The sequence below is a fragment of the Pleurodeles waltl genome, chromosome 3_2 (assembly GCF_031143425.1).
Source record: "Pleurodeles waltl isolate 20211129_DDA chromosome 3_2, aPleWal1.hap1.20221129, whole genome shotgun sequence".
NCBI classification, from domain to species: domain Eukaryota; kingdom Metazoa; phylum Chordata; class Amphibia; order Caudata; family Salamandridae; genus Pleurodeles; species Pleurodeles waltl.
Window position 1 is genome coordinate 8681246 of NC_090441.1, and position 15160 is coordinate 8696405.

The following is a 15160-nucleotide window of genomic DNA, read 5'->3' on the forward strand; positions in this document are numbered from 1 at the left end:
TGATGTGTTGTGGTGGTGTTGTGTGTGCGGGTTGGGGTGTGTATAGCATGTGTGTGGTGGGCGTGGTGAGTGTATTGTTTGTGTGCGTATGTGTGTTTTGTGTGTGTCTTGGTATGGGTGTGGTTGCATGTGAGTGTGGCAGTCACCATCCGTCCCGGCTGTGTGTGTTGTGTGCCCGTGTGTTCTAATGGCTTTCCTTCCAGTGTGTGCTGGTTGGGTGTACTTACGGTTGTTGACGTTTTTTACATTGCCGTCGCTGGTTCCAGAGACGTAGGGCGATCAGGAGCAGTGGGAAGACAATTTTACATGTTAGGTTAGGTCCTCCAATTAATGATGGTCTTACCTGGCCTTTACTGGCCACTTATACACCTCACCCTGCTGCAGAAACCTTGGTGGTAGCTAAAGTCCGCCACTTATACGCTGACCTGATGGAAATATATAGACCATTAGGACAGTTTGTAATGCAAACATTAAATACAAACCCAGCACGTGCTGCTCCGGCGCAACCACATGCAGTAACGCCAGGCATTAATCCTGCGACTGTACATTCGATCATGGGTAAGGTATACGCCAAACGGGAAGGAATTCCGTTTTGGTTAGCTCAAAAAATAAACGCACTGGAAGCAGTATTTCCCCATATGAAACCTCAGGAGAAACATAGAATATTAACTACGTGCTTGCCATTTTGGATGGTTCCCACTATAGATAACGGCAATACTTGGCGCACTGTATTTTCCGCACTTGATACACCGACACTTGCCAATTTACCAGAAGTGTTGAAACAAATTCAAGATGAATACAGGGCTGCCCCGGCCTTGGACTTGGGAATGCAACTAATGGGCAATTTTGCCACAGTATCCTCAATTATATTAAGTAACCTTAATGGGGAAGCAGTCACACTAACGATGCGCATGCAGCTCCGGGACGTTCCTCCACAGGATCAAGAACGTGAGCTGCCAAAGATTATTGCAAGGACCTACTCTAGCATTGGTCGAGATTGACTGGGGCCAGAACAACAAAACCACAATTGCAGGGTAAATATAATAAAGATTCTACCAAACAAGCTCCTGAGGGTACTAAGAAACATGTGGATGAAAAAAAAAAACACCTAAAAAAGAAAGGGGAGAATCTACGGATACGGAGACCCCACAGAATAGATATAATCTCAGAAACAGAGATAATATAAAAACGCCTGACAGACATCAATATACTGATACACACCAATCTTGCTCCTTTCAAGTCCCACCAGAAAAACGCAGTGAGAGAGGTCAGAGTGAAGAACTGAGTACATGAAACCGAGACAGGAATCACAACGCTCAACAGAGGTTTCTGTCAAAAAAGAGAAACTTCCCCAACAAAAAACGCAATTCAAAAAGAAAAAGGTGGCAGCAGTTGCAGTCTGATATGCCCCTCAAGAAGAGGACTCTATTGAAGAACAAGAAGTGGGCATTAGCGCTATTGGACAGCGCGGCAGAGGTCACAATAGTTTGCCGGGATCTTCTAGAGCATCTGGAGGTGAAAGCAACTGATGACTTCCTACAAGTAGAAACTGCGGACATGCGTGTCTCCACGCCTGATAGGGTTTACAAAGTAACGTTACAGTTAGAAGGAGACATTGAGAGCACAATGGACGCAATCGTAAACATATATGATATTCTACTGGCTGAAAGGGATTGGCCCCCTGAATTTGTCCGTACTTGCTCATATGGGGAAGATGTTATCAAACCTTCTTTCTCATCTCTTGTCCCGAGGAGCTCACAGAATCCTACTCCATGGCAGGCACCCGCGTTATATCGTAACCACGTAGGGTGGGATAAAGCTTCCCCCATCATGTAATCCCTATTAAAAATCAACCACAACCCCAATATCCAATGAAACATGATGCAAAAGCACCCGTGAAGGAAATCCTCACACAATTGGAGTGCCAGGGCGTAATTGAACCCTGTGTCTCACCAATGAGTAATCCTTTATTCCCAGTAGCTAAACAGGACCATTTGTACAGAATAGTCTTAGATTACAGACATTTGAACAGTCATACACACACATATGCTATACAAAACTCACATAGTACAGCACTCATGAACAACATAGTGCGCAAAAAATACAAAACAACACTGGACATTTCCAATGGTTTCTTCTACCAAAATATAGCGTGTGAGAGTAGAGACTTACGTTTCAGTGCACTAGGCTCCCAGAAAAAATTCTGTTGTTTACCTCAGGGGTACAGAACAGTCCAGGACTTTTCGCGGCTCGTGTGATTTCAATTCTGCATGACATTGACCCTGAAGCATTGTCCTATGTAGATGATATTTACCTCACGGATGATGAATTGCTGCAACATTTAAGACGGGTAGCCTGCATTGTTGTGGGATTTGCCAAGTTTGGCTACAAATTCAATAAAAAAACAAAATAGCCTTCCTTAGCGTCCTGTTTCTAGGATATGAGCTATTAAGTGAAGGAAAGAGCCTAGCGCCACAATTCTTGGAAAAATGCGCACAGTTACAACCACCAAATACAATTAAAAAACTCCAATCCCCATTGGGTTTCCAAAATTTTGGCAGAATTTACATTCCAGATTATGCATCATGTTTAAAACCATTATATGACTTAATGCGTCCTGACTTTTTCAAGTACATTTTGGACAGTCGAACACACACGCATTCTCAGATCTTTGCAAACAGACATGCTTGCAGCACCACACTTACACACAAGGGACAGCAAAAAACACCTGGTCATCAGAGTAATTGCTGGTGCCATTGGTTTCACCTATGTAACTTTTAATGAGGGTGAGACATTCCTGACTGCATACAAATCACATTTGTATTCAGCAGCAGAACAATGCTTTGCTCCCACTGAGAACATTCTCACTGCTGTTCAGATTGTCGTCATTAAAGCAAGACCACTAGCCCAGGGGTAACGCATTATTGTCATCTCTCCGCTTCCAGCTCTTGAGGCTGTTACCAAAGCAAGCGTTCCAAATGCTAAAGCATTACATCCACATTATATTCAATGGGCAACGTCTTTGACAGCCACTGATGTTGACTACATTTTTGACCCAAAATTACAAACTCAAGAATTTTTGCAATATGAACTACAATACTCAGTTCCAGCAAATACATTGCCAATTGATCAATATCAAAGAGTCGTGTACACTGATGGTTCAGCGCAACCTGCAATTGGGACAAAACATTAATACTCTGCTGCTTTCGCAGTTGTAAGTGGCAATATGGAGGATAATACATTTTGTCCCCAACATACATTCACGCAAACCCTAGGGGATTGCACAGCACAACTGGCAGAGCTAAAGGCTCTGGTGATGGCACTGGAACACACGGATCCTGCACAACTAACACTGATTGTCTGTGATTCGTACTATTGTGTCCAGTCCTTTAATAAATACCTGCATTACTGGCGCCAGAATGGGTTCAGAGATTCTAAAGGCAACACCATCAAGAACAGACTTCTGTGGGGGAAAGTAGCGGATCTGAAGAAAACGCTACCAAATGTCCATGTTGTACATACACTTGGACACCAGTACGTTGGAATACACGTTGCTGGAAATACACTGGCTGATGAAGCCGCCAAATCAGCAGTAGCTACGGCTGCTGTTGCTGCAGTAACTTGTTCTAAAACAAAACCGGACGATGACATATGGGCTTCCGCGAAAGCCACGGCTGAAGGCACACCTTCTCCAAAAACATTTCCTGCTAAATATTCCTACCGAATAGGAGTCTGCCAAGACGCTGAAGTATAGATACCAGGCGTGGGGGTTTGAGTAATTCCCAACAAAGATGTAAGATTAATTGTAAGTTGATTAAAGCAGCGCATGAGGTGGTAGCATCTGCCCATGCTGGTGTGGCGGCTACAATATCATTGTTGCAAGCACCTTATTGGTGGCCAGGTCTATACAAACAAGCCAAGCAGTGTGTCCTTTGTTGTGACATTTTTCAACAAATTAGGGGTTCCACTGTCAAACGCCCACTGCAGACATCCCTTCTAATTTCCAACAAACCATTGCAATGTGTGTACTTGGACCATATTTGTCCCCTAACACCAGACAGTGCATATAAATAAATTTTAGTCGCTGTTGATACTTGCTCTAGATTTCTATGGGTTTGGCCACAACACTCGGCTAACGCTCGGACTGTTATTAAAGATTTGTGAGTCTTTATTGATACATGTGCAGTTGTGGCTTTTCACTCGGACCAGGGCCTTGCTTTCGCCTCAACGGCATTCAGGGACACCATGGCTTTGTTAGGGGTTCAACTCCATTACTCGTCTCAATTTCATCCCGAGGGACATAGTGTCGTGGAGCAACAAAACCGTGAATTAAAGCAGTCCTTATCAGTCAGAGTAATAGGGACGAGTCGTAGTTGGCTTAATCACCTGTATGGAGTCCAGAGAGCACTTACCAATCTGCACAGAAGATCCCTGGGGGTCGTACTTCATATGAGTGCCTGTTCGGAACTCAAATGTATGTTCCATATCTTGAGGGTTCTGGCTTGGAGGCGGCAGAAACACCTTTTGACATAAATGAATGTGTCACTGTCTTGCAGGAATTACAACAGTCCTGTGACGACAACGCTTCTGCCAGTGCTGCCTCCACAGGAATTAAGGATGTACCAATAACACCTACTGGCTGGATTCCTAAAGTTTGGAAGCTAGTACGTGAAAAAGTTGCTGTGAAAAAGAAGTTTGGTCCTTCTTATCGTGTACCGGTCCCAGTCTTGGGAATACCTGGTACCAGAACTGTCATTCTACTGACGTTGGCTGGTGCTAAATAAAATCGTTTCATGTCTATCGACAATGTCAAGTAACACCATGTGGCCGATCCTGCACAGCAGACCAAGAGGAGCAGCCAGTAGTTCCCGAATCCCTCTCACTACTGGTCAAGAAGCCCCTCTACATGTTTTGAGCAGCAATGCTGACACCTCCCTGAGCTTGGGGAGGGTGGAAAATGATCTTGCATTAGTTCCACTAACATCTGTTACAACAAACAATACTGAAAGTACTGATCGATTTGATATAACTTCAACACAGACGGATGGCCTCATTTACTATGAACCACCGCGGGAGACCCTTACTAGTTCTCCTACAAATAGGGCTTCAGCTTTTGCACGAACTGCTTCTGGATACTTTGCCGATGTCAACAACACTTTCTCTGACTCATTTGCCTCTTCTACATCTGAACTGCCAAAAACATATAAGCTGATAAACTGGCTTAAAACAAACTTTATTTTCCCATGAAACTATCTGTGGCTTTCCTTGACTGTATTAGCTTTCCTCCTTTGGATTGGCTTTGTTATAACATTCTTTTTATTAAAACATGGTCATTTTCTTCGCATTTTCTTCGCAAATTTCTTTAAGGCTGAAAGATCATCAGTTGAACCGGTGGATGAGGTCCTAAAACCCAATTTTTCTTCTCACAAAGTCTGCAGAGACTTCTCTTTCATGAACTTTTCCGCTATACCAATTCCTGATGGGATTGTTTGGGATAAAGTCACATTTGATATATACAGCCCACAGAGGTCATTCAAATACCATGTGTGTTTAAACTTTCAGTGAACGATGTAATAATACCCGGAGTTGTTTCTGATGACTGGGATGTGAAAACAGTTGATTCCATTAAGACTGAATTGCAGTATTTTACCGTGTTTTAAAGTGAAGATGTTTATCAATCTGAAGAGAATTGTGGTGATATGTTTTGCTATAATTATTAAGGACACCATTACATTGACAGAGCAAGTACCCCAAAGACTATTTTTAATTACAATGGTAACATTGCCCAACTCCACCACAAGGGAGTTCTAAAACATATTCGGAAAAGTTTGTATATTTTTCTGGGCACACTGTTAAAAATGCTGAGTCATGTTATTTTAAATTGCCATCAATGGAAAATGTACATATATTATTGAGATATACCAAATTAATTTATTTGGATTCCTTTGTTTCCCAGTTGGCTATGGAAGGCTATGAATATTGGCTGAAGTCGATTGGCTTAAAAAGTGTGTGGGGAACTAGAAATTGGCAAATAAGGAGGAAGGAAGCTTTATTTAGAGCATACCTGATACCTGTGCAAATGATATTTTTAAATGAAACTGTACAACAGACAAGTTGTTTAGGCTTAGCAAAAATTAAGGAATGGGTGCCTAGTATTCCTGCCCCTGCAAAATTGTACAAATGTCAAAAGTATGTAAATGCAACTGAAGATCAGCGCGATGAATGGGTCCAGAATGGCATGTTCAATGCTTCACTATCAAGTCATTGTGTGTAGTTATTGTGGCCAATAGATACCAATGGGTGTCATAAACATTTTTTAAACTCCACTGAGGTTTTAGAACAAGTAGGCCAGACACTCGCTATGTGTCATCCGAACATGCGGGTATAGTAACAACATACAGTGCAGGGAAACTATGCCAGCAATGGTTGAACAGTTCCTCACTAGATGCTGTTAGAGAACACCTCAGTCTCCTGTCTAATAACATTGACTTACAGGACTTCCTGTTAGGTCCCAGAAAACAATGCAGAAAGTGCTTCTTGTACGGAGTATATAATGACATTTGGAAGCTTTCCCAACAAGAAGCTGCTGCCCACTGAAGGCAAATAGACCAGAAAAACTTACAGAAGGCATTAGCTGTTCTGGATAACGGGATTAATACCCTATTCGACTGGATATACATCTTAAACAACATTGTTTCTTCTTCAATAGGCATAATACAGAGTGATATGTCTTCATTACACCATGGACAGAGTCAACTAAGGTCCATTATGCAGCTGGGTTGGACACTTCAAACATTGAAGGCAGGTCATTGAAGGCAACACATTAGCGCAAGGGATATATTTTCCACATTTAATTTAACGTGACAACAATAGCTAACGGCTAAGAAAGAAGCAACTTATGTCATGTTAAACATCGAAAAATCAGAAAAGTTGCCCTTTACTGTGGCTGAAATACTATCTGCTGAGTGGTTAATACACGGGGTCATTAATCTGTGTATTTCAACACTCCAATTCAAGTCCTGCTTAAAACACAATCCAGTAGGCAGATATAAAAGGCTGGGAGATAGTTACATCCATGAGGTGGGGGAGCTGCCCTTCTCGTACAAATGGCAAAGTGGCATGCAAGAGGTCTTTCTTAACTGTAGTGAATGCGAGACTTCTGTCAACCATTCGATGGTTTGTAAACAGCTGTCTTTGCACGGGGAGTGTAATGCTTCAGCAGCAAACTTGGCTTGTTATCTGAAGGGAGTTCCAGTCCCCTTGATTAGACCTGCGTTCCAGGTGCTTTCAAATGGCAGCTATGTTCTCCTCAATAGTGAAAACTGTTGTGGGATGCAAGCCAGAATAGTTTATGTTGTTTCAGTCTCTAAGACTGTTACATGCTGTGGGAACATACTTTTTCCTCCTACAAGACAGAGGGAAGTGCTGAGATTTGGCCCCATTTTGCTACTTCCACTGTGAATGTTGACAAGTTGAGCAGATTCAAGGCTTTATTGCTCCAAAAACATGTGGCGCTCACATCTGCATGGGAGACCTATGCACCTCAGGTGGCAAGGTCATCAGCAGTGACACAGTCCCTTTTTAAGTACTAACTTTCCGAGACACTTTGGTGAGCTCGTGGGACGAATATGTAATGCGTCCAGTAATACAGGAATCGCAAATTTCTTTAAGGCTGTTGGTTCTGGTTTCGTTCACACCTTCTCCTCTATATTCGGTTTAATACCATCAGCCATCCACTCAATATTCTCCAGTATTTTCGGGGGATTTCCGATAACTTTGGCTATAATAGGTGGCATTTTGCTATTGCTACTTTTTCTGCGCAATGACTGTCCCGCTACAACAAGGAGGAATGAAAGCACTCCCATCATCGCAGCTGTGTCGTGCACGCATGATGCAGTACTTTGGAGCAACACTCCTAGAACAATTGGAGTGTGACTGGTCTCTGTTATTCAGACCGGTTTTGCACTGTGTGCAGTTCGTATTTCAGTGCCTCTGGTGCTCGTTCAAACATGCACTGAAAGTTTGTCTTTCGAAGCAACTGTTGCTTTCATTGGATGGTGATCTGTTGATGTTCTTGCTGTCGGCTCGTTACCAGACTTGGAGCTTCATGGAGGATGCAGCTCTGAACATATTATTGGGCACACCACAGAATGCTGCTGCCTTGGCTGACGCCCAGGCTTTGGAACACAAATGCTCCTTGGTTCTTCTTGGCGATGAATTTCTTACTTTACCACCTGCCGAAGTGGGAGATTTCCTGTCTTCACTTATCCTGGATTCGATTGCCAACTTTCAAAATGACACTGACTCTTGAAATTTGGCCTTTTTACGCCACAAGTTCAAAATCTTTAATTGTCCTTTTATATATGCTCAAGTGTCTTTTTGACATGTCATTATTGAAATTTTTATATATACATATCTTAGGTTGAATTGTAGTAGATTTTATATATAATTAGGCTTTGAACCACCTTTGAAACGGTAAGGGGAGGGTGTTGTGTAGCCATTTTAGATATAGCTCCATGCATGTTATCTTAGCACACTAGGCCTGCCGCTGTGCACTTTAACCTAGATTTATTTTATTGAGCTTTGTTTATTATTTATAACACTAGCCACATTTGCGGTCTTGTTTTATTTTTCTCTATCTAGCTGTTCTTTGCCTAGGCCAGCACTGTGTTCTTAAACAAGACATTTCTTTCACTCTGTGCTTTTCTCAAGGCTGCAGTAAGATAGGTTGCCAGTAAAAGTGATAACGCTTTGTCTCTAGTGTTCATAGAAACATACACATACTTACGTAGAAACATTTTCTCAGAACATCAGCTGTTTTATTATAAAAACACTTCTCTGTTCGATACACGTTAGTGGGAGATTCCAGTCAGATGACCATGACTGTTTGCTGATTGCTGAACGCTTCACTACAGCTGCCTATGCAGACTTCAGGCATCTTGCACAGGTATGAGGGATAATGTCTTCCCAGGGGAACCTGAAGGGCAGAATTAGAGCTTAACATGCTGTGCTCTAATATAGCCTAGGTAGGAATTATAGTGATGACTCTAGTGACAATATGGTAGTGTTATTTAATGCTTCACTCTCCTTGTCACAATTTTAATCCTGTCATGCTTCATCGTCCTGGTTTTTGCAGTACATGCTTTATTATCTAAGATGCAGTTGCTTTATTAAAACCTTATTGAGACTTATACTGTCTCTGATTGTCCGTGTACATGTGAGACTAATGTAACTGAGAGAAATGGATGTGATCTGAGTGACCACGATTTCCCTGAGGAGTCAATTGTGCCTTGCGCTCGGTTGCCCAATCATCCCTGCTCTCGGGTGGGGATGAGGCACTACTAGATAGCCATAGCAAAACCCAGATTAGGCTGACAGGTGTCACCTGTAGTGGGTTAGACTCAGTCCCCCACATCCCAGGCGATTCTGCCGCTCAAAGCCAGTAGTCTCATTAGAATAATAAGAGCCTACATGACACTTTAAATTCCTCCTCATAGTGCACCAAGCCCTAATTGGGACCTCTTTTGTTTTTCTACATTACAGGTTAATTTGGCAAACACCAACTAAAGTACTGAATTATTTTAAATCACATCTGTTGAGATTCACCTGTCTCAGGGAACAAGTTTGGGGTAGATCTAGTTTTGTCTTGACTCCCATTAATGGGACATTCTTTTCCAAGATATAAGAAAAACTTCTAGTTGTTATAGCACTTTGGTGACATTTATTTACCCGACCTCCAGCTCCCATCCTAGCCCCAACAAACTCCCTCATAATGTAAAATAGCATAGCATAACATAACATATTACATGGCATTACATGACATAATGCAGTTGAGAAGTAAGAAAGAACTTAAGAGGAATGGATCAAATCACACACAATACTTTGTTCTTGATTGAGGAGAATGTTCAAGATCGTTTTAGGAAATAGCAGCTTCCTCCTCCGCAATGTCCTGCAACAGATGTGTATTGGATTGTTTTTGATTAGAATTAGGAGCTATTTCCAAAACACATGGACCTTAGGATTGGTCCAACAGATATGAAGCTTGTTCCCCTGAAGGTTACAAATCCTCCACCAGAAAGTGTCCATGCCCAGATAAGCAGTCCTCTTCTAAGCGAGATTAATGTACCACCTATAGATCATCTTATACTCTTTCTGAGTTTCAGATGGTGACTGTGCATCACTATGTCATTGGCCCTGAGGCATTGTTCTAGAATTGAGATGCTTATTTTCTGCAGAATCTCCAACTTCAAAATGGTTTGTGTTTCATAGACATAACTGTAGCAGGTTAAATTGAAGAGCTTCAGGACTGGTAGCAGGCTGAGAATGATGCTGAAGAGGTGAGGGTAGGAGAAACGATGAAGCCTTGAGGATGCTGGTAAGAGTTGATAGGAAAGATGGAATTATATGATGATAGATTTATCAGCAAGATAGGAGCAGATTGAGCCTAGGATGAACGTTCTACTAGTCTCATTAGAAGGGTGTGGTGATGGAGTGTGGCAAAAAGAACCATGGGAGGTAATGTACCAACCCCATTTATGTCCACACTTGACTTCAGGGCATCTATATGGAGGTCAGATTCAGTGACTATCCAGGGTGGAACCAATTTTGATGGGTGCGGACTAGGATGCTTCTCTCCAATAGGCCAGAGTGCTGAGTGAAGGCTCCCTCTTCAACTAATATTCCAAAGAACGGGAAATTGAAGATCAGTTAGTAGCTGTCTGAGCAAGCAGAATCGAGGCTCATGTGAAATATTTAGACGGGGCTCTAAATAATACTTTATTATGTGGCTTTTAAGTTTGGCCCTATCATGTTAATGTCACTAGGGGTCACTGTCAATCATGTCACAGAGGGTCACTAAAAAATTAAATTTCTACAAACAGGTTCTGTGCCCAGGCTCGAGAAAATGCATGAACATAGATATCTCTACTTACAGATGGTAATTCCTAATTTGGATTGTGTCTAAGTTTAAGTAATGTTCAGAACACGTCTGCATCTCTAGTGGTGTACCGATATCCCCATCTTGATGATGCAGCAGAACGGGATTGAGCTGAGAAATTTGAATATCCACTGTTAATGGGGAAATTCAGAAGGCAGTATATGAGAATTATCTAGCAGCCTTAACTCTGCCAGAACTTTCTACGATCTATATCACCGTCAATCATCTGTCTTACTATGCCACATCAATGTCTACATGGGGTAGACCTAGCAAGTAATTAGCACAACAAGGGTCCCCTTTTGTAACAAAGAAAAAAGAATTTTAAGTAAACAATTCACATGAAAAATTAAAAATTAATTAGGTACATCAGTCCATGTTATAAAAAATGTATTTGGTCCAGGAGTCAACCAATCATTGATCGATGAGTCCAAAGTTTATTCAGAATCTGATTTATATTCAACAGTCTGAAATCCACAGGATATTATCCTTCCAGCCTCTGATTCACATTCAAAAGTATGAAATCCACAGGATTTTATTATTCCAGCCAACACGTGTTTCGTCTTGGGAAGATTTTATATCCCTTACGACTTCTTCAGGGCTAGAGATCATAGAATACAATAAAATAGAATGAGTTAAAAACCAAAATGCTCAATCGTCGAATCCATAGTAAATGTATATTAAAACCCAAGGGAAGTGCAATCTAAATAATAAATCCACCAGGAATGAGTGAGAAAACAAGTGCAAAACACATCCACAGCTATAAAATGTAAAGAATGTAACAAATCACCAACATGTCACAAGCAGCCTCCAACATGCTATGTATAAGTGAAAGACCATCCTCAATCAAAGTTTGACACGCAATTCCATGCCACCCAAAGTGCAACAAAGTGTCACCAATCGAAAAATACACTAACAAGAATACCTTGTTTATTCATCACTATTCAAGATGCAATCGATGATATAAGTTACTCAAATCCAAATGTGCTTGCAACACTAGTAGTATTTCAACGTAAGATCCAATCAACTGTCAGAATGAAAAATTAAATAATAGTCAAGAGTAAATACGTTCCAGCTACCTTATCTTTATAAGATTCAAAAATCAATATGTGGTAAATGTGCATTCTATGCCATAGCAAGAATAACAAACAGAGCAACCAGTCGGAGATTAGCTGAGCTAGTCCTTTTAACATTGTGCAGTAATGATTATAATTAACCCATCATCCAAAGTAACAACCTTGGTCACTCCGAATTAAGCTATTGTGTCGCCTCAAACAGTGACTATTTTCATAGCTTAAATAACCTAGTTCAAACACAGAACTCACCCCGTTAGTCCGAATCTTCAAATATTGTGGCAAGCTGCGTCTACAAGTACGGAAGCTTTGCGAGTGCGCTACTCGCGCGTCTCCGAACCCGGAAGTATATACACTTCCGGGTTCACCGCGTCCCTCCAAGGGTAACGGACATAAACAAAGGACCACAGTGCACTCAGAAATATCACGTATATTTCATAGTACGCCCGAAAGTAATATGCAAACCATGCATTTACATAAGTAAATAGTATGCCATTACCACAATGATTAAAGCCAAGCAAACAAATACTATATCAATAACCCAGTTAAGTCCACAATATCAAGGCTACAATTACAATTGAAAAATACTAAAAACCAAGTCAAACAGCTATCTGAGTAAGTAGTCTGGGTACTTGTTTCTACTTAAAATAACATAAAGAAAGAAAATTAATTGGTAACTGAGCTGAATATCAACTCCACTACTTTAATATATAGAAATGAAATAAAGGGACCAAAGTAGGCAAGAGTAAATTCAAATTAAAATTAAAGTACTTATGTGTACTATACACACTATGACGTTTGGGAATCTTGGTTGTTAACTCATGAGAGCAAAATTTACATCACATATTACACAATAGTGAGCTCAAACACAACGTTGACAAACAAAAATGCAAAGTATAACATAATTATGCTATAGACTTGAGTCGAAATTTAATCTCCCAGAAAAAATTCCACTTCTCTATCAGAATTTAATCCTACCTCCACGGCTCTTAACCTCATAATCCATATTGCTTCTTGTCTGCGTAGACGTAGTTCTCTATTACCCCCTCTGGAGTCACGGGGATATGCTCAAGACCAAAAAATTCAAAACTTTTCTGAGTTGGTTGTGCCTCACAAGAAACCATATGTGCTATCAAGGGATATCTCATATCCACATTCTTCAGTGCCTGAACATGTTCTCCTATTCTAATTCTAAGTGGTCGTATGGTGCTCCCAACATAAATTCTAGTGCATCTGCAGCGTATTATATATACCAAAAAATTAGAATTACAATTTATGGTGGAGCGAATTATAAATGACTTGCCTTCATGAGAGAATTCCTGTAACTTATGACATGCCCAACGGCAAACCCCACGGAAACCACATTTGTAAAAGCCCACCCCTCTTTGTGATAACCAAGTTTGATTAGGGGAGATGGTGGTGAAACTTGGACTCAAAATGCTTCTCAGAGTTCTGCCTTTGCGAAATAATGTCACCACTCCTCCAGTGACTATATCCTTTAATGATTCGTCCTGTAGTAATACATTCCAGTGTTTACTCATGTATTTTTTCAAGATCAAGGAAGAATCATGGAAATCTGTTATGAACCTAACCGAACTGAACAAAGGCAGAACTCTGAGAAGCATTTTGAGTCCAAGTTTCACCACCATCTCCCCTAATCAAACTTGGTTATCACAAAGAGGGGCGGGCTTTTACAAATGTGGTTTCTGTGGGGTTTGCCGTTGGGCATGTCATAAGTTACAGGAATTCTCTCATGAAGGCAAGTCATTTATAATTCGCTCCACCATAAATTGTAATTCTAATTTTGTGGTATATATAATACGCTGCAGATGCACTAGAATTTATGTTGGGAGCACCATACGACCACTTAGAATTAGAATAGGAGAACATGTTCGGGCACTGAAGAATGTGGATATGAGATATCCCTTGATAGCACATATGGTTTCTTGTGAGGCACAACCAACTCAGAAAAGTTTTGAATTTTTTGGTCTTGAGCATATCCCCCGTGACTCCAGAGGGGGTAATAGAGAACTAGTTCTACGCAGACAAGAAGCAATATGGATTATGAGGTTAAGAGCTGTGGAGGTAGGATTAAATTCTGATAGAGAATTGGAATGTTTTCTGGGAGATTAAATTTCGACTCAAGTCTATAGCATAGTTATGTTATACTTTGCATTTTTGTTTGTCAACGTTGTGTTTGAGCTCACTATTGTGCAATGTGATGTAAATTTTGATCTCATGAGTTACCAACCAAGATTCCCAAACGTCATAGTGTGCATAGTACACATAAGTACTTTAATTTTAATTTGAATTTACTCTTGCCTACTTTGGTCCCTTTATTTCATTTCTATATATTAAAGTAGTGGAGTTGATATTCAGCTCAGTTACCAATTGATTTTCTTTCTTTATGTTATTGTAAGTAGAAACAAGTACCCAGACTGCTTACTCAGATAGCTGTTTGACTTGGTTTTTAGTATTTTTCAATTGTAATTGTAGCCTTGATATCGTGGACTTAACTGGGTTATTGATATAGTATTTGTTTGCTTGGCTTTAATCAGTGTGGTAAATGCATACTATTTACTTATGTAAATGCATGGTTTGCATATTACTTTCGGGCGTACTATGAAATATACGTGATATTTCTGAGCGCACTGTGGTCCTTTGTTTATGTCCGTTGCCCTTGGAGGGACGCAGTGAACCCGGAAGTGTATATACTTCCGGGTTCGGAGACGCGCGAGTAGCGCACTCGCAAAGCGTCCGTACTTGTAGACGCAGCTTGCCACAATATTTGAAGATTCGGACTAATGGGGTGAGTTCTGTGTTTGAACTAGGTTATTTAAGCTATGAAAAATAGTCACTGTTTGAGGCGACACAATAGCTTAATTCGGAGTGACCAAGGTTGTTACTTTGGATGATGGGTTAATTATAATCATTACTGCACAACGTTAAAAGGACTAGCTCGGCTAATCTCCGACTGGTTGCTCTGTTTGTTATTCTTGCTATGGCATAGAATGCACATTTACCACATATTGATTTTTGAATCTTATAAAGATAAGGTAGCTGGAACGTATTTACTCTTGACTATTATTTAATTTTTCATTCTGACAGTTGATTGGATCTTACGTTGAAATACTACTAGTGTTGCAAGCACATT